General features: G+C 40.3%; 20 non-coding genes across 20 annotated transcripts; all 20 read right to left on the reverse strand.

Moving 5' to 3' along the window:
• Positions 1-290: 290 nt before the first annotated feature.
• TRNAL-AAG (transfer RNA leucine (anticodon AAG)) lies at positions 291-372 on the reverse strand. Its single transcript has one exon. It is a non-coding gene; the product is annotated as a tRNA-Leu (tRNA).
• Positions 373-946: 574 nt separating this feature from the next.
• On the reverse strand, positions 947-1,028 carry TRNAL-UAG (transfer RNA leucine (anticodon UAG)). The gene has a single exon. It is a non-coding gene; the product is annotated as a tRNA-Leu (tRNA).
• Positions 1,029-2,617: 1,589 nt separating this feature from the next.
• On the reverse strand, positions 2,618-2,699 carry TRNAL-AAG (transfer RNA leucine (anticodon AAG)). Its single transcript has one exon. It is a non-coding gene; the product is annotated as a tRNA-Leu (tRNA).
• A 574-nt stretch (positions 2,700-3,273) lies between these two features.
• TRNAL-UAG (transfer RNA leucine (anticodon UAG)) lies at positions 3,274-3,355 on the reverse strand. The gene has a single exon. It is a non-coding gene; the product is annotated as a tRNA-Leu (tRNA).
• Positions 3,356-4,215: 860 nt separating this feature from the next.
• TRNAL-AAG (transfer RNA leucine (anticodon AAG)) lies at positions 4,216-4,297 on the reverse strand. The gene has a single exon. It is a non-coding gene; the product is annotated as a tRNA-Leu (tRNA).
• A 574-nt stretch (positions 4,298-4,871) lies between these two features.
• Positions 4,872-4,953, reverse strand: TRNAL-UAG (transfer RNA leucine (anticodon UAG)). The gene has a single exon. It is a non-coding gene; the product is annotated as a tRNA-Leu (tRNA).
• An 882-nt stretch (positions 4,954-5,835) lies between these two features.
• On the reverse strand, positions 5,836-5,917 carry TRNAL-AAG (transfer RNA leucine (anticodon AAG)). The gene has a single exon. It is a non-coding gene; the product is annotated as a tRNA-Leu (tRNA).
• Positions 5,918-6,491: 574 nt separating this feature from the next.
• On the reverse strand, positions 6,492-6,573 carry TRNAL-UAG (transfer RNA leucine (anticodon UAG)). The gene has a single exon. It is a non-coding gene; the product is annotated as a tRNA-Leu (tRNA).
• An 882-nt stretch (positions 6,574-7,455) lies between these two features.
• TRNAF-AAA (transfer RNA phenylalanine (anticodon AAA)) lies at positions 7,456-7,537 on the reverse strand. The gene has a single exon. It is a non-coding gene; the product is annotated as a tRNA-Phe (tRNA).
• A 574-nt stretch (positions 7,538-8,111) lies between these two features.
• Positions 8,112-8,193, reverse strand: TRNAL-UAG (transfer RNA leucine (anticodon UAG)). The gene has a single exon. It is a non-coding gene; the product is annotated as a tRNA-Leu (tRNA).
• An 860-nt stretch (positions 8,194-9,053) lies between these two features.
• TRNAL-AAG (transfer RNA leucine (anticodon AAG)) lies at positions 9,054-9,135 on the reverse strand. Its single transcript has one exon. It is a non-coding gene; the product is annotated as a tRNA-Leu (tRNA).
• Positions 9,136-9,709: 574 nt separating this feature from the next.
• TRNAL-UAG (transfer RNA leucine (anticodon UAG)) lies at positions 9,710-9,791 on the reverse strand. The gene has a single exon. It is a non-coding gene; the product is annotated as a tRNA-Leu (tRNA).
• An 882-nt stretch (positions 9,792-10,673) lies between these two features.
• On the reverse strand, positions 10,674-10,755 carry TRNAL-AAG (transfer RNA leucine (anticodon AAG)). Its single transcript has one exon. It is a non-coding gene; the product is annotated as a tRNA-Leu (tRNA).
• A 574-nt stretch (positions 10,756-11,329) lies between these two features.
• On the reverse strand, positions 11,330-11,411 carry TRNAL-UAG (transfer RNA leucine (anticodon UAG)). The gene has a single exon. It is a non-coding gene; the product is annotated as a tRNA-Leu (tRNA).
• Positions 11,412-12,272: 861 nt separating this feature from the next.
• TRNAL-AAG (transfer RNA leucine (anticodon AAG)) lies at positions 12,273-12,354 on the reverse strand. The gene has a single exon. It is a non-coding gene; the product is annotated as a tRNA-Leu (tRNA).
• A 1,526-nt stretch (positions 12,355-13,880) lies between these two features.
• TRNAL-AAG (transfer RNA leucine (anticodon AAG)) lies at positions 13,881-13,962 on the reverse strand. The gene has a single exon. It is a non-coding gene; the product is annotated as a tRNA-Leu (tRNA).
• A 1,527-nt stretch (positions 13,963-15,489) lies between these two features.
• On the reverse strand, positions 15,490-15,571 carry TRNAL-AAG (transfer RNA leucine (anticodon AAG)). The gene has a single exon. It is a non-coding gene; the product is annotated as a tRNA-Leu (tRNA).
• Positions 15,572-17,765: 2,194 nt separating this feature from the next.
• Positions 17,766-17,847, reverse strand: TRNAL-UAG (transfer RNA leucine (anticodon UAG)). Its single transcript has one exon. It is a non-coding gene; the product is annotated as a tRNA-Leu (tRNA).
• Positions 17,848-18,718: 871 nt separating this feature from the next.
• On the reverse strand, positions 18,719-18,800 carry TRNAL-AAG (transfer RNA leucine (anticodon AAG)). Its single transcript has one exon. It is a non-coding gene; the product is annotated as a tRNA-Leu (tRNA).
• A 574-nt stretch (positions 18,801-19,374) lies between these two features.
• TRNAL-UAG (transfer RNA leucine (anticodon UAG)) lies at positions 19,375-19,456 on the reverse strand. Its single transcript has one exon. It is a non-coding gene; the product is annotated as a tRNA-Leu (tRNA).
• Positions 19,457-19,472: the final 16 nt, after the last annotated feature.

A 19,472-nucleotide genomic window follows, 5' to 3' on the forward strand; every position in this document is an offset into this window, starting at 1 on the left:
CTATGTGTGTAATATGTAAGTAGCACGTGTGTCACATGTGTGTAACATGTATGTCATATGTGTGTAGTGTGTGTAGCATGTATGTAATATGTGCACAACATGCATATTATATGTATGTATCATGTATCAAACAAAACATGCAATGATTGCAGCTTTTCTAATGCTGCTAAAGCAGAGAGGTAAGTGTTTTTTGAGATTCCAGTGAGTTGGGAAAGGAACTGCAGTAAATTGCAGGAGCAAGATCAGAGAAGCTTGAGCCCTAGAGGGTAGGGATTTTGTTAAAAGGAGTTTGGCAGCAGTGGGAATCGAACCCACGCCCCCAAAGAGACTGGAGCCTTAATCCAGCGCCTTAGACCGCTCGGCCATGCTACCCATAAAAATGAACACGTTATCGACTAAAATGGGGTGGGACATTCCATGCTCTGCATTCATTGCTTGAGCTGGAGGCCTCAGAACTCTAAACTACAAGTATTCACCACTTTATCCATTATAAAAGGTAGTTGAAGTTTCACGGAGATGGCCAAGATGCCACCTTATGTGTTTCAGTCCTCTTTCTGAGGCAGCAGGTGGTGGTCACTTTACACTTGAGAGTGGACTTTGGGTGCAGCATTCTGTGGCAAGTTCACTTGGCACTCTGCTGAAAAGTGTGCCAGCTTTTCATTAGTACTGCTTGTTTTTTGGTGTCCACACTTAAAGTGTTAATGTGGAATCTAGCTTACAGGAGAGGTAATCACATTCAGTTGGACTTGTTTTGTAACGTTGACAAGATTTAACTAGTCATCTCATCAGAAGTGTGCCCTTTTGGAAGACTTCTCAACCAAAGCATGCAATTTCCTAATGCTGCTGTTCTGAGATTCCAGTGTGTTGAGCAAGGAATGACAGCAAAGTGCAGCAGAAACTTCAGAGACGCTTGAGCAATCAAGGATAGGCATTTGTTAAAAGAGCTTGGCAGCAATGGGATTTGAACCCACGCCTCCAAAGAGACTGGAGCCTAAATCCAGCGCCTTAGACCGCTCGGCCATGCTACCTGTGAAAGTGCTCTTGCTATGGACTAAAAAGAGGCATGACAGTCTACATTCCATGCTCTGCATTCATTGTTTGTATGTGACATGTACGTAACATGTATGTCATGTGTGTCATATGTATGTAACGTGTGTAACATGTATTTCATAAGTGTATGACATGTATGTCATATGTATGTATAATCTGTGTAATATGTGTGTAACACGTATGTAATATGTGTGATATGTATGCCATATGTGTATTGTGTGTCATATGTGTAACATGTATGTAACATGTGTGTACCATGCATGTCATATGCATGCCATATGTGTGTAACATGTATGTAAGATATGTGCAATATGCATGTCATATGTGTGTCATATTAATGTAACATGTGTGTGACATGCATGGCATATGTGTGTAGCATGTATGTGATGTGTATGACATGTATGTTATATGTGTGTAATATGTGTAACATGCATGTGACATGTGTGTAAAATGGTGTCTAAATGGTGTGCAACATGAGTGTGACATGTATGTAACATGCATGCAACATGTATATCATATGTATGTAACATTTGTATAATATGTGTGAACTATGTGTGTAATATGTAAGTAGCACGTGTGTCACATGTGTGTAACATGTATGTCATATGTGTGTAGTGTGTGTAGCATGTATGTAATATGTGCACAACATGCATATTATATGTATGTATCATGTATCAAACAAAACATGCAATGATTGCAGCTTTTCTAATGCTGCTAAAGCAGAGAATCTACATTCCATGCTCTGCATTCATTGTTTGTATGTGACATGTACGTAACATGTATGTCATGTGTGTCATATGTATGTAACGTGTGTAACATGTATTTCATAAGTGTATGACATGTATGTAACATGCATTCAACATGTATGTCATATGTATGTATAATCTGTGTAATATGTGTGTAACACATATGTAATATGTGTGATATGTATGCCATATGTGTATTGTGTGTCATATGTGTAACATGTATGTAACATGTGTGTACCATGCATGTCATATGCATGCCATATGTGTGTAACATGTATGTAAGATATGTGCAACATGCATGTCATATGTGTGTCATATTAATGTAACATGTGTGTGACATGCATGGCATATGTGTGTAGCATGTATGTGATGTGTATGACATGTATGTTATATGTGTGTAATATGTGTAACATGCATGTGACATGTGTGTAAAATTGTGTCTAAATGGTGTGCAACATGAGTGTGACATGTATGTAACATGCATGCAACATGTATATCATATGTATGTAACATTTGTGTAATATGTGTGAACTATGTGTATAATATGTAAGTAGCACGTGTGTCACATGTGTGTAACATGTATGTCATATGTGTGTAGTGTGTGTAGCATGTATGTAATATGTGCACAACATGCATATTATATGTATGTATCATGTATCAAACAAAACATGCAATGATTGCAGCTTTTCTAATGCTGCTAAAGCAGAGAGGTAAGTGTTTTTTGAGATTCCAGTGAGTTGGGAAAGGAACTGCAGTAAATTGCAGGAGCAAGATCAGAGAAGCTTGAGCCCTAGAGGGTAGGGATTTTGTTAAAAGGAGTTTGGCAGCAGTGGGATTCGAACCCACGCCCCCAAAGAGACTGGAGCCTTAATCCAGCGCCTTAGACCGCTCGGCCATGCTACCCATAAAAATGAACACGTTATCGACTAAAATGGGGTGGGACATTCCATGCTCTGCATTCATTGCTTGAGCTGGAGGCCTCAGAACTCTAAACTACAAGTATTCACCACTTTATCCATTATAAAAGGTAGTTAAAGTTTCACGGAGATGGCCAAGATGCCACCTTATGTGTTTCAGTCCTCTTTCTGAGGCAGCAGGTGGTGGTCACTTTACACTTGAGAGTGGACTTTGGGTGCAGCATTCTGTGGCAAGTTCACTTGGCACTCTGCTGAAAAGTGTGCCAGCTTTTCATTAGTACTGCTTGTTTTTTGGTGTCCACACTTAAAGTGTTAATGTGGAATCTAGCTTACAGGAGAGGTAATCACGTTCAGTTGGACTTGTTTTGTAACGTTGACAAGATTTCACTAGTCATCTCATCAGAAGTGTGCCCTTTTGGAAGACTTCTCAACCAAAGCATGCAATTTCCTAATGCTGCTGTTCTGAGATTCCAGTGTGTTGAGCAAGGAATGACAGCAAAGTGCAGCAGAAACTTCAGAGACGCTTGAGCAATCAAGGATAGGCATTTGTTAAAAGAGCTTGGCAGCAATGGGATTTGAACCCACGCCTCCAAAGAGACTGGAGCCTAAATCCAGCGCCTTAGACCGCTCGGCCATGCTACCTGTGAAAGTGCTCTTGCTATGGACTAAAAAGAGGCATGACAGTCTACATTCCATGCTCTGCATTCATTGTTTGTATGTGACATGTACGTAACATGTATGTCATGTGTGTCATATGTATGTAACGTGTGTAACATGTATTTCATAAGTGTATGACATGTATGTCATATGTATGTATAATCTGTGTAATATGTATGTAACACGTATGTAATATGTGTGATATGTATGCCATATGTGTATTGTGTGTCATATGTGTAACATGTATGTAACATGTGTGTACCATGCATGTCATATGCATGCCATATGTGTGTAACATGTATGTAAGATATGTGCAACATGCATGTCATATGTGTGTCATATTAATGTAACATGTGTGTGACATGCATGGCATATGTGTGTAGCATGTATGTGATGTGTATGACATGTATGTTATATGTGTGTAATATGTGTAACATGCATGTGACATGTGTGTAAAATTGTGTCTAAATGGTGTGCAACATGAGTGTGACATGTATGTAACATGCATGCAACATGTATATCATATGTATGTAACATTTGTGTAATATGTGTGAACTATGTGTGTAATATGTAAGTAGCATGTGTGTCACATGTGTGTAACATGTATGTCATATGTGTGTAGTGTGTGTAGCATGTATGTAATATGTGCACAACATGCATATTATATGTATGTATCATGTATCAAACAAAACATGCAATGATTGCAGCTTTTCTAATGCTGCTAAAGCAGAGAGGTAAGTGTTTTTTGAGATTCCAGTGAGTTGGGAAAGGAACTGCAGTAAATTGCAGGAGCAATATCAGAGAAGCTTGAGCCCTAGAGGGTAGGGATTTTGTTAAAAGGAGTTTGGCAGCAGTGGGATTCGAACCCACGCCCCCAAAGAGACTGGAGCCTTAATCCAGCGCCTTAGACCGCTCGGCCATGCTACCCATAAAAATGAACACATTATCGACTAAAATGGGGTGGGACATTCCATGCTCTGCATTCATTGCTTGAGCTGGAGGCCTCAGAACTCTAAACTACAAGTATTCACCACTTTATCCATTATAAAAGGTAGTTGAAGTTTCACGGAGATGGCCAAGATGCCACCTTATGTGTTTCAGTCCTCTTTCTGAGGCAGCAGGTGGTGGTCACTTTACACTTGAGAGTGGACTTTGGGTGCAGCATTCTGTGGCAAGTTCACTTGGCACTCTGCTGAAAAGTGTGCCAGCTTTTCATTAGTACTGCTTGTTTTTTGGTGTCCACACTTAAAGTGTTAATGTGGAATCTAGCTTACAGGAGAGGTAATCACGTTCAGTTGGACTTGTTTTGTAACGTTGACAAGATTTCACTAGTCATCTCATCAGAAGTGTGCCCTTTTGGAAGACTTCTCAACCAAAGCATGCAATTTCCTAATGCTGCTGTTCTGAGATTCCAGTGTGTTGAGCAAGGAATGCCAGCAAAGTGCAGCAGAAACTTCAGAGACGCTTGAGCAATCAAGGATAGGCATTTGTTAAAAGAGCTTGGCAGCAGTGGGATTTGAACCCACGCCTCCAAAGAGACTGGAGCCTAAATCCAGCGCCTTAGACCGCTCGGCCATGCTACCTGTGAAAGTGCTCTTGCTAAGGACTAAAAAGAGGCATGACAGTCTACATTCCATGCTCTGCATTCATTGTTTGTATGTGACATGTACGTAACATGTATGTCATGTGTGTCATATGTATGTAACGTGTGTAACATGTATTTCATAAGTGTATGACATGTATGTAACATGTATTCAACATGTATGTCATATTTATGTATAATCTGTGTAATATGTGTGTAACACGTATGAAATATGTGTGATATGTATGCCATATGTGTATTGTGTGTCATATGTGTAACATGTATGTAACATGTGTGTACCATGCATGTCATATGCATGCCATATGTGTGTAACATGTATGTAAGATATGTGCAACATGCATGTCATATGTGTGTCATATTAATGTAACATGTGTGTGACATGCATGGCATATGTGTGTAGCATGTATGTGATGTGTATGACATGTATGTTATATGTGTGTAATATGTGTAACATGCATGTGACATGTGTGTAAAATTGTGTCTAAATGGTGTGCAACATGAGTGTGACATGTATGTAACATGCATGCAACATGTATATCATATGTATGTAACATTTGTGTAATATGTGTGAACTATGTGTGTAATATGTAAGTAGCATGTGTGTCACATGTGTGTAACATGTATGTCATATGTGTGTAGTGTGTGTAGCATGTATGTAATATGTGCACAACATGCATATTATATGTATGTATCATGTATCAAACAAAACATGCAATGATTGCAGCTTTTCTAATGCTGCTAAAGCAGAGAGGTAAGTGTTTTTTGAGATTCCAGTGAGTTGGGAAAGGAACTGCAGTAAATTGCAGGAGCAAGATCAGAGAAGCTTGAGCCCTAGAGGGTAGGGATTTTGTTAAAAGGAGTTTGGCAGCAGTGGGATTCGAACCCACGCCCCCAAAAAGACTGGAGCCTTAATCCAGCGCCTTAGACCGCTCGGCCATGCTACCCATAAAAATGAACACATTATCGACTAAAATGGGGTGGGACATTCCATGCTCTGCATTCATTGCTTGAGCTGGAGGCCTCAGAACTCTAAACTACAAGTATTCACCACTTTATCCATTATAAAAGGTAGTTGAAGTTTCACGGAGATGGCCAAGATGCCACCTTATGTGTTTCAGTCCTCTTTCTGAGGCAGCAGGTGGTGGTCACTTTACACTTGAGAGTGGACTTTGGGTGCAGCATTCTGTGGCGAGTTCACTTGGCACTCTGCTGAAAAGTGTGCCAGCTTTTCATTAGTACTGCTTGTTTTTTGGTGTCCACACTTAAAGTGTTAATGTGGAATCTAGCTTACAGGAGAGGTAATCACGTTCAGTTGGACTTGTTTTGTAACGTTGACAAGATTTCACTAGTCATCTCATCAGAAGTGTGCCCTTTTGGAAGACTTCTCAACCAAAGCATGCAATTTCCTAATGCTGCTGTTCTGAGATTCCAGTGTGTTGAGCAAGGAATGCCAGCAAAGTGCAGCAGAAACTTCAGAGACGCTTGAGCAATCAAGGATAGGCATTTGTTAAAAGAGCTTGGCAGCAGTGGGATTTGAACCCACGCCTCCAAAGAGACTGGAGCCTAAATCCAGCGCCTTAGACCGCTCGGCCATGCTACCTGTGAAAGTGCTCTTGCTAAGGACTAAAAAGAGGCATGACAGTCTACATTCCATGCTCTGCATTCATTGTTTGTATGTGACATGTACGTAACATGTATGTCATGTGTGTCATATGTATGTAACGTGTGTAACATGTATTTCATAAGTGTATGACATGTATGTAACATGTATTCAACATGTATGTCATATGTATGTATAATCTGTGTAATATGTGTGTAACACGTATGTAATATGTGTGATATGTATGCCATATGTGTATTGTGTGTCATATGTGTAACATGTATGTAACATGTGTGTACCATGCATGTCATATGCATGCCATATGTGTGTAACATGTATGTAAGATATGTGCAACATGCATGTCATATGTGTGTCATATTAATGTAACATGTGTGTGACATGCATGGCATATGTGTGTAGCATGTATGTGATGTGTATGACATGTATGTTATATGTGTGTAATATGTGTAACATGCATGTGACATATGTGTAAAATTGTGTCTAAATGGTGTGTAACATGAGTGTGACATGTATGTAACATGCATGCAACATGTATATCATATGTATGTAACATTTGTGTAATATGTGTGAACTATGTGTGTAATATGTAAGTAGCACGTGTGTCACATGTGTGTAACATGTATGTCATATGTGTGTAGTGTGTGTAGCATGTATGTAATATGTGCACAACATGCATATTATATGTATGTATCATGTATCAAACAAAACATGCAATGATTGCAGCTTTTCTAATGCTGCTAAAGCAGAGAGGTAAGTGTTTTTTGAGATTCCAGTGAGTTGGGAAAGGAACTGCAGTAAATTGCAGGAGCAAGATCAGAGAAGCTTGAGCCCTAGAGGGTAGGGATTTTGTTAAAATGAGTTTGGCAGCAGTGGGAATCGAACCCACGCCCCCAAAGAGACTGGAGCTTTAATCCTGCGCCTTAGACCGCTCAGCCATGCTACCCATAAAAATGAACACGTTATCGACTAAAATGGGGTGGGACATTCCATGCTCTGCATTCATTGCTTGAGCTGGAGGCCTCAGAACTCTAAACTACAAGTATTCACCACTTTATCCATTATAAAAGGTAGTTGAAGTTTCACGGAGATGGCCAAGATGCCACCTTATGTGTTTCAGTCCTCTTTCTGAGGCAGCAGGTGGTGGTCACTTTACACTTGAGAGTGGACTTTGGGTGCAGCATTCTGTGGCAAGTTCACTTGGCACTCTGCTGAAAAGTGTGCCAGCTTTTCATTAGTACTGCTTGTTTTTTGGTGTCCACACTTAAAGTGTTAATGTGGAATCTAGCTTACAGGAGAGGTAATCACGTTCAGTTGGACTTGTTTTGTAACGTTGACAAGATTTCACTAGTCATCTCATCAGAAGTGTGCCCTTTTGGAAGACTTCTCAACCAAAGCATGCAATTTCCTAATGCTGCTGTTCTGAGATTCCAGTGTGTTGAGCAAGGAATGCCAGCAAAGTGCAGCAGAAACTTCAGAGACGCTTGAGCAATCAAGGATAGGCATTTGTTAAAAGAGCTTGGCAGCAATGGGATTTGAACCCACGCCTCCAAAGAGACTGGAGCCTAAATCCAGCGCCTTAGACCGCTCGGCCATGCTACCTGTGAAAGTGCTCTTGCTATGGACTAAAAAGAGGCATGACAGTCTACATTCCATGCTCTGCATTCATTGTTTGTATGTGACATGTACGTAACATGTATGTCATGTGTGTCATATGTATGTAACGTGTGTAACATGTATTTCATAAGTGTATGACATGTATGTCATATGTATGTATAATCTGTGTAATATGTATGTAACACGTATGTAATATGTGTGATATGTATGCCATATGTGTATTGTGTGTCATATGTGTAACATGTATGTAACATGTGTGTACCATGCATGTCATATGCATGCCATATGTGTGTAACATGTATGTAAGATATGTGCAACATGCATGTCATATGTGTGTCATATTAATGTAACATGTGTGTGACATGCATGGCATATGTGTGTAGCATGTATGTGATGTGTATGACATGTATGTTATATGTGTGTAATATGTGTAACATGCATGTGACATGTGTGTAAAATTGTGTCTAAATGGTGTGTAACATGAGTGTGACATGTATGTAACATGCATGCAACATGTATATCATATGTATGTAACATTTGTGTAATATGTGTGAACTATGTGTGTAATATGTAAGTAGCACGTGTGTCACATGTGTGTAACATGTATGTCATATGTGTGTAGTGTGTGTAGCATGTATGTAATATGTGCACAACATGCATATTATATGTATGTATCATGTATCAAACAAAACATGCAATGATTGCAGCTTTTCTAATGCTGCTAAAGCAGAGAGGTAAGTGTTTTTTGAGATTCCAGTGAGTTGGGAAAGGAACTGCAGTAAATTGCAGGAGCAAGATCAGAGAAGCTTGAGCCCTAGAGGGTAGGGATTTTGTTAAAAGGAGTTTGGCAGCAGTGGGATTCGAACCCACGCCCCCAAAGAGACTGGAGCCTTAATCCAGCGCCTTAGACCGCTCGGCCATGCTACCCATAAAAATGAACACATTATCGACTAAAATGGGGTGGGACATTCCATGCTCTGCATTCATTGCTTGAGCTGGAGGCCTCAGAACTCTAAACTACAAGTATTCACCACTTTATCCATTATAAAAGGTAGTTGAAGTTTCACGGAGATGGCCAAGATGCCACCTTATGTGTTTCAGTCCTCTTTCTGAGGCAGCAGGTGGTGGTCACTTTACACTTGAGAGTGGACTTTGGGTGCAGCATTCTGTGGCAAGTTCACTTGGCACTCTGCTGAAAAGTGTGCCAGCTTTTCATTAGTACTGCTTGTTTTTTGGTGTCCACACTTAAAGTGTTAATGTGGAATCTAGCTTACAGGAGAGGTAATCACGTTGAGTTGGACTTGTTTTGTAACGTTGACAAGATTTCACTAGTCATCTCATCAGAAGTGTGCCCTTTTGGAAGACTTCTCAACCAAAGCATGCAATTTCCTAATGCTGCTGTTCTGAGATTCCAGTGTGTTGAGCAAGGAATGCCAGCAAAGTGCAGCAGAAACTTCAGAGACGCTTGAGCAATCAAGGATAGGCATTTGTTAAAAGAGCTTGGCAGCAGTGGGATTTGAACCCACGCCTCCAAAGAGACTGGAGCCTAAATCCAGCGCCTTAGACCGCTCGGCCATGCTACCTGTGAAAGTGCTCTTGCTAAGGACTAAAAAGAGGCATGACAGTCTACATTCCATGCTCTGCATTCATTGTTTGTATGTGACATGTACGTAACATGTATGTCATGTGTGTCATATGTATGTAACGTGTGTAACATGTATTTCATAAGTGTATGACATGTATGTAACATGTATTCAACATGTATGTCATATTTATGTATAATCTGTGTAATATGTGTGTAACACGTATGAAATATGTGTGATATGTATGCCATATGTGTATTGTGTGTCATATGTGTAACATGTATGTAACATGTGTGTACCATGCATGTCATATGCATGCCATATGTGTGTAACATGTATGTAAGATATGTGCAACATGCATGTCATATGTGTGTCATATTAATGTAACATGTGTGTGACATGCATGGCATATGTGTGTAGCATGTATGTGATGTGTATGACATGTATGTTATATGTGTGTAATATGTGTAACATGCATGTGACATGTGTGTAAAATTGTGTCTAAATGGTGTGCAACATGAGTGTGACATGTATGTAACATGCATGCAACATGTATATCATATGTATGTAACATTTGTGTAATATGTGTGAACTATGTGTGTAATATGTAAGTAGCATGTGTGTCACATGTGTGTAACATGTATGTCATATGTGTGTAGTGTGTGTAGCATGTATGTAATATGTGCACAACATGCATATTATATGTATGTATCATGTATCAAACAAAACATGCAATGATTGCAGCTTTTCTAATGCTGCTAAAGCAGAGAGGTAAGTGTTTTTTGAGATTCCAGTGAGTTGGGAAAGGAACTGCAGTAAATTGCAGGAGCAAGATCAGAGAAGCTTGAGCCCTAGAGGGTAGGGATTTTGTTAAAAGGAGTTTGGCAGCAGTGGGATTCGAACCCACGCCCCCAAAGAGACTGGAGCCTTAATCCAGCGCCTTAGACCGCTCGGCCATGCTACCCATAAAAATGAACACATTCTCGACTAAAATGGGGTGGGACATTCCATGCTCTGCATTCATTGCTTGAGCTGGAGGCCTCAGAACTCTAAACTACAAGTATTCACCACTTTATCCATTATAAAAGGTAGTTGAAGTTTCACGGAGATGGCCAAGATGCCACCTTATGTGTTTCAGTCCTCTTTCTGAGGCAGCAGGTGGTGGTCACTTTACACTTGAGAGTGGACTTTGGGTGCAGCATTCTGTGGCAAGTTCACTTGGCACTCTGCTGAAAAGTGTGCCAGCTTTTCATTAGTACTGCTTGTTTTTTGGTGTCCACACTTAAAGTGTTAATGTGGAATCTAGCTTACAGGAGAGGTAATCACGTTCAGTTGGACTTGTTTTGTAACGTTGACAAGATTTCACTAGTCATCTCATCAGAAGTGTGCCCTTTTGGAAGACTTCTCAACCAAAGCATGCAATTTCCTAATGCTGCTGTTCTGAGATTCCAGTGTGTTGAGCAAGGAATGCCAGCAAAGTGCAGCAGAAACTTCAGAGACGCTTGAGCAATCAAGGATAGGCATTTGTTAAAAGAGCTTGGCAGCAATGGGATTTGAACCCACGCCTCCAAAGAGACTGGAGCCTAAATCCAGCGCCTTAGACCGCTCGGCCATGCTACCTGTGAAAGTGCTCTTGCTATGGACTAAAAAGAGGCATGACAGTCTACATTCCATGCTCTGCATTCATTGTTTGTATGTGACATGTACGTAACATGTATGTCATGTGTGTCATATGTATGTAACGTGTGTAACATGTATTTCATAAGTGTATGACATGTATGTCATATGTATGTATAATCTGTGTAATATGTATGTAACACGTATGTAATATGTGTGATATGTATGCCATATGTGTATTGTGTGTCATATGTGTAACATGTATGTAACATGTGTGTACCATGCATGTCATATGCATGCCATATGTGTGTAACATGTATGTAAGATATGTGCAACATGCATGTCATATGTGTGTCATATTAATGTAACATGTGTGTGACATGCATGGCATATGTGTGTAGCATGTATGTGATGTGTATGACATGTATGTTATATGTGTGTAATATGTGTAACATGCATGTGACATGTGTGTAAAATTGTGTCTAAATGGTGTGTAACATGAGTGTGACATGTATGTAACATGCATGCAACATGTATATCATATGTATGTAACATTTGTGTAATATGTGTGAACTATGTGTGTAATATGTAAGTAGCACGTGTGTCACATGTGTGTAACATGTATGTCATATGTGTGTAGTGTGTGTAGCATGTATGTAATATGTGCACAACATGCATATTATATGTATGTATCATGTATCAAACAAAACATGCAATGATTGCAGCTTTTCTAATGCTGCTAAAGCAGAGAGGTAAGTGTTTTTTTGAGATTCCAGTGAGTTGGGAAAGGAACTGCAGTAAATTGCAGGAGCAAGATCAGAGAAGCTTGAGCCCTAGAGGGTAGGGATTTTGTTAAAAGGAGTTTGGCAGCAGTGGGATTCGAACCCACGCCCCCAAAGAGACTGGAGCCTTAATCCAGCGCCTTAGACCGCTCGGCCATGCTACCCATAAAAATGAACACGTTATCGACTAAAATGGGGTGGGACATTCCATGCTCTGCATTCATTGCTTGAGCTGGAGGCCTCAGAACTCTAAACTACAAGTATTCACCACTTTATCATTATAAAAGGTAGTTAAAGTTTCATGGAGATGGCCAAGATGCCACCTTATGTGTTTCAGTCCTCTTTCTGAGGCAGCAGGTGGTGGTCACTTTACACTTGAGAGTGGACTTTGGGTGCAGCATTCTGTGGCAAGTTCACTTGGCACTCTGCTGAAAAGTGTGCCAGCTTTTCATTAGTACTGCTTGTTTTTTGGTGTCCACACTTAAAGTGTTAATGTGGAATCTAGCTTACAGGAGAGGTAATCACGTTCAGTTGGACTTGTTTTGTAACGTTGACAAGATTTCACTAGTCATCTCATCAGAAGTGTGCCCTTTTGGAAGACTTCTCAACCAAAGCATGCAATTTCCTAATGCTGCTGTTCTGAGATTCCAGTGTGTTGAGCAAGGAATGCCAGCAAAGTGCAGCAGAAACTTCAGAGACGCTTGAGCAATCAAGGATAGGCATTTGTTAAAAGAGCTTGGCAGCAGTGGGATTTGAACCCACGCCTCCAAAGAGACTGGAGCCTAAATCCAGCACCTTAGACTGCTCGGCCATGCTACCTGTGAAAGTGCTCTTGCTAAGGACTAAAAAGAGGCATGACAGTCTACATTCCATGCTCTGCATTCATTGTTTGTATGTGACATGTACGTAACATGTATGTCATGTGTGTCATATGTATGTAACGTGTGTAACATGTATTTCATAAGTGTATGACATGTATGTAACATGTATGTCATATGTATGTATAATCTGTGTAATATGTGTGTAACACGTATGTAATATGTGTGATATGTATGCCATATGTGTATTGTGTGTCATATGTGTAATATGTATGTAACATGTGTGTACCATGCATGTCATATGCATGCCATATGTGTGTAACATGTATGTAAGATATGTGCAACATGCATGTCATATGTGTGTCATATTAATGTAACATGTGTGTGACATGCATGGCATATGTGTGTAGCATGTATGTGATGTGTATGCCATGTATGTTATATGTGTGTAATATGTGTAACATGCATGTGACATGTGTGTAAAATGGTGTCTAAATGGTGTGCAACATGAGTGTGACATGTATGTAACATGTATGCAACATGTATATCATATGTATGTAACATTTGTATAATATGTGTGAACTATGTGTGTAATATGTAAGTAGCACGTGTGTCACATGTGTGTAACATGTATGTCATATGTGTGTAGTGTGTGTAGCATGTATGTAATATGTGCACAACATGCATATTATATGTATGTATCATGTATCAAACAAAACATGCAATGATTGCAGCTTTTCTAATGCTGCTAAAGCAGAGAGGTAAGTGTTTTTTGAGATTCCAGTGAGTTGGGAAAGGAACTGCAGTAAATTGCAGGAGCAAGATCAGAGAAGCTTGAGCCCTAGAGGGTAGGGATTTTGTTAAAAGGAGTTTGGCAGCAGTGGGATTCGAACCCACGCCCCCAAAGAGACTGGAGCCTTAATCCAGCGCCTTAGACCACTCGGCCATGCTACCCATAAAAATGAACACGTTATCGACTAAAATGGGGTGGGACATTCCATGCTCTGCATTCATTGCTTGAGCTGGAGGCCTCAGAACTCTAAACTACAAGTATTCACCACTTTATCCATTATAAAAGGTAGTTAAAGTTTCACGGAGATGGCCAAGATGCCACCTTATGTGTTTCAGTCCTCTTTCTGAGGAAGCAGGTGGTGGTCACTTTACACTTGAGAGTGGACTTTGGGTGCAGCATTCTGTGGCAAGTTCACTTGGCACTCTGCTGAAAAGTGTGCCAGCTTTTCATTAGTACTGCTTGTTTTTTGGTGTCCACACTTAAAGTGTTAATGTGGAATCTAGCTTACAGGAGAGGTAATCACGTTCAGTTGGACTTGTTTTGTAACGTTGACAAGATTTCACTAGTCATCTCATCAGAAGTGTGCCCTTTTGGAAGACTTCTCAACCAAAGCATGCAATTTCCTAATGCTGCTGTTCTGAGATTCCAGTGTGTTGAGCAAGGAATGCCAGCAAAGTGCAGCAGAAACTTCAGAGACGCTTGAGCAATCAAGGATAGGCATTTGTTAAAAGAGCTTGGCAGCAGTGGGATTTGAACCCACGCCTCCAAAGAGACTGGAGCCTAAATCCAGCACCTTAGACTGCTCGGCCATGCTACCTGTGAAAGTGCTCTTGCTAAGGACTAAAAAGAGGCATGACAGTCTACATTCCATGCTCTGCATTCATTGTTTGTATGTGACATGTACGTAACATGTATGTCATGTGTGTCATATGTATGTAACGTGTGTAACATGTATTTCATAAGTGTATGACATGTATGTAACATGTATGTCATATGTATGTATAATCTGTGTAATATGTGTGTAACACGTATGTAATATGTGTGATATGTATGCCATATGTGTATTGTGTGTCATATGTGTAATATGTATGTAACATGTGTGTACCATGCATGTCATATGCATGCCATATGTGTGTAACATGTATGTAAGATATGTGCAACATGCATGTCATATGTGTGTCATATTAATGTAACATGTGTGTGATATGCATGGCATATGTGTGTAGCATGTATGTGATGTGTATGCCATGTATGTTATATGTGTGTAATATGTGTAACATGCATGTGACATGTGTGTAAAATGGTGTCTAAATGGTGTGCAACATGAGTGTGACATGTATGTAACATGTATGCAACATGTATATCATATGTATGTAACATTTGTATAATATGTGTGAACTATGTGTGTAATATGTAAGTAGCACGTGTGTCACATGTGTGTAACATGTATGTCATATGTGTGTAGTGTGTGTAGCATGTATGTAATATGTGCACAACATGCATATTATATGTATGTATCATGTATCAAACAAAACATGCAATGATTGCAGCTTTTCTAATGCTGCTAAAGCAGAGAGGTAAGTGTTTTTTGAGATTCCAGTGAGTTGGGAAAGGAACTGCAGTAAATTGCAGGAGCAAGATCAGAGAAGCTTGAGCCCTAGAGGGTAGGGATTTTGTTAAAAGGAGTTTGGCAGCAGTGGGATTCGAACCCACGCCCCCAAAGAGATTGGAGCCTTAATCCAGCGCCTTAGACCGCTCGGCCATGCTACCCATAAAAATGAACACGTTATCGACTAAAATGGGGTGGGACATTCCATGCTCTGCATTCATTGCTTGAGCTGGAGGCCTCAGAACTCTAAACTACAAGTATTCACCACTTTATCCATTATAAAAGGTAGTTAAAGTTTCACGGAGATGGCCAAGATGCCACCTTATGTGTTTCAGTCCTCTTTCTGAGGAAGCAGGTGGTGGTCACTTTACACTTGAGAGTGGACTTTGGGTGCAGCATTCTGTGGCAAGTTCACTTGGCACTCTGCTGAAAAGTGTGCCAGCTTTTCATTAGTACTGCTTGTTTTTTGGTGTCCACACTTAAAGTGTTAATGTGGAATCTAGCTTACAGGAGAGGTAATCACGTTCAGTTGGACTTGTTTTGTAACGTTGACAAGATTTCACTAGTCATCTCATCAGAAGTGTGCCCTTTTGGAAGACTTCTCAACCAAAGCATGCAATTTCCTAATGCTGCTGTTCTGAGATTCCAGTGTGTTGAGCAAGGAATGCCAGCAAAGTGCAGCAGAAACTTCAGAGACGCTTGAGCAATCAAGGATAGGCATTTGTTAAAAGAGCTTGGCAGCAGTGGGATTTGAACGCACGCCTCCAAAGAGACTGGAGCCTAAATCCAGCGCCTTAGACCGCTCGGCCATGCTACCTGTGAAAGTGCTCTTGCTAAGGACTAAAAAGAGGCATGACAGTCTACATTCCATGCTCTGCATTCATTGTTTGTATGTGACATGTACGTAACATGTATGTCATGTGTGTCATATGTATGTAACGTGTGTAACATGTATTTCATAAGTGTATGACATGTATGTAACATGTATTCAACATGTATGTCATATTTATGTATAATCTGTGTAATATGTGTGTAACACGTATGAAATATGTGTGATATGTATGCCATATGTGTATTGTGTGTCATATGTGTAACATGTATGTAACATGTGTGTACCATGCATGTCATATGCATGCCATATGTGTGTAACATGTATGTAAGATATGTGCAACATGCATGTCATATGTGTGTCATATTAATGTAACATGTGTGTGACATGCATGGCATATGTGTGTAGCATGTATGTGATGTGTATGACATGTATGTTATATGTGTGTAATATGTGTAACATGCATGTGACATGTGTGTAAAATTGTGTCTAAATGGTGTGCTACATGAGTGTGACATGTATGTAACATGCATGCAACATGTATATCATATGTATGTAACATTTGTGTAATATGTGTGAACTATGTGTGTAATATGTAAGTAGCACGTGTGTCACATGTGTGTAACATGTATGTCATATGTGTGTAGTGTGTGTAGCATGTATGTAATATGTGCACAACATGCATATTATATGTATGTATCATGTATCAAACAAAACATGCAATGATTGCAGCTTTTCTAATGCTGCTAAAGCAGAGAGGTAAGTGTTTTTTGAGATTCCAGTGAGTTGGGAAAGGAACTGCAGTAAATTGCAGGAGCAAGATCAGAGAAGCTTGAGCCCTAGAGGGTAGGGATTTTGTTAAAAGGAGTTTGGCAGCAGTGGGAATCGAACCCACGCCCCCAAAGAGACTGGAGCCTTAATCCAGCGCCTTAGAGCGCTCGGCCATGCTACCCATAAAAATGAACACGTTATCGACTAAAATGGGGTGGGACATTCCATGCTCTGCATTCATTGCTTGAGCTGGAGGCCTCAGAACTCTAAACTACAAGTATTCACCACTTTATCCATTATAAAAGGTAGTTGAAGTTTCACGGAGATGGCCAAGATGCCACCTTATGTGTTTCAGTCCTCTTTCTGAGGCAGCAGGTGGTGGTCACTTTACACTTGAGAGTGGACTTTGGGTGCAGCATTCTGTGGCAAGTTCACTTGGCACTCTGCTGAAAAGTGTGCCAGCTTTTCATTAGTACTGCTTGTTTTTTGGTGTCCACACTTAAAGTGTTAATGTGGAATCTAGCTTACAGGAGAGGTAATCACATTCAGTTGGACTTGTTTTGTAACGTTGACAAGATTTCACTAGTCATCTCATCAGAAGTGTGCCCTTTTGGAAGACTTCTCAACCAAAGCATGCAATTTCCTAATGCTGCTGTTCTGAGATTCCAGTGTGTTGAGCAAGGAATGACAGCAAAGTGCAGCAGAAACTTCAGAGACGCTTGAGCAATCAAGGATAGGCATTTGTTAAAAGAGCTTGGCAGCAATGGGATTTGAACCCACGCCTCCAAAGAGACTGGAGCCTAAATCCAGCGCCTTAGACCGCTCGGCCATGCTACCTGTGAAAGTGCTCTTGCTATGGACTAAAAAGAGGCATGACAGTCTACATTCCATGCTCTGCATTCATTGTTTGTATGTGACATGTACGTAACATGTATGTCATGTGTGTCATATGTATGTAACGTGTGTAACATGTATTTCATAAGTGTATGACATGTATGTAACATGTATGTCATATGTATGTATAATCTGTGTAATATGTGTGTAACACGTATGTAATATGTGTGATATGTATGCCATATGTGTATTGTGTGTCATATGTGTAATATGTATGTAACATGTGTGTACCATGCATGTCATATGCATGCCATATGTGTGTAACATGTATGTAAGATATGTGCAACATGCATGTCATATGTGTGTCATATTAATGTAACATGTGTATGACATGCATGGCATATGTGTGTAGCATGTATGTGATGTGTATGACATGTATGTTATATGTGTGTAATATGTGTAACATGCATGTGACATGTGTGTAAAATGGTGTCTAAATGGTGTGCAACATGAGTGTGACATGTATGTAACATGCATGCAACATGTATATCATATGTATGTAACATTTGTATAATATGTGTGAACTATGTGTGTAATATGTAAGTAGCACGTGTGTCACATGTGTGTAACATGTATGTCATATGTGTGTAGTGTGTGTAGCATGTATGTAATATGTGCACAACATGCATATTATATGTATGTATCATGTATCAAACAAAACATGCAATGATTGCAGCTTTTCTAATGCTGCTAAAGCAGAGAGGTAAGTGTTTTTTGAGATTCCAGTGAGTTGGGAAAGGAACTGCAGTAAATTGCAGGAGCAAGATCAGAGAAGCTTGAGCCCTAGAGGGTAGGGATTTTGTTAAAAGGAGTTTGGCAGCAGTGGGATTCGAACCCACGCCCCCAAAGAGACTGAAGCCTTAATCCAGCGCCTTAGACCGCTCGGCCATGCTACCCATAAAAATGAACACGTTATCGACTAAAATGGGGTGGGACATTCCATGCTCTGCATTCATTGCTTGAGCTGGAGGCCTCAGAACTCTAAACTACAAGTATTCACCACTTTATCCATTATAAAAGGTAGTTAAAGTTTCACGGAGATGGCCAAGATGCCACCTTATGTGTTTCAGTCCTCTTTCTGAGGCAGCAGGTGGTGGTCACTTTACACTTGAGAGTGGACTTTGGGTGCAGCATTCTGTGGCAAGTTCACTTGGCACTCTGCTGAAAAGTGTGCCAGCTTTTCATTAGTACTGCTTGTTTTTTGGTGTCCACACTTAAAGTGTTAATGTGGAATCTAGCTTACAGGAGAGGTAATCACGTTCAGTTGGACTTGTTTTGTAACGTTGACAAGATTTCACTAGTCATCTCATCAGAAGTGTGCCCTTTTGGAAGACTTCTCAACCAAAGCATGCAATTTCCTAATGCTGCTGTTCTGAGATTCCAGTGTGTTGAGCAAGGAATGCCAGCAAAGTGCAGCAGAAACTTCAGAGACGCTTGAGCAATCAAGGATAGGCATTTGTTAAAAGAGCTTGGCAGCAGTGGGATTTGAACCCACGCCTCCAAAGAGACTGGAGCCTAAATCCAGCGCCTTAGACCGCTCGGCCATGCTACCTGTGAAAGTGCTCTTG

This window comes from Lithobates pipiens, unplaced genomic scaffold, assembly GCF_037356315.1.
Source record: "Lithobates pipiens isolate NorthernLeopardFrog02 unplaced genomic scaffold, aLitPip1_a1.2 Scaffold_28, whole genome shotgun sequence".
Taxonomy (NCBI): Eukaryota; Metazoa; Chordata; class Amphibia; order Anura; family Ranidae; genus Lithobates; species Lithobates pipiens.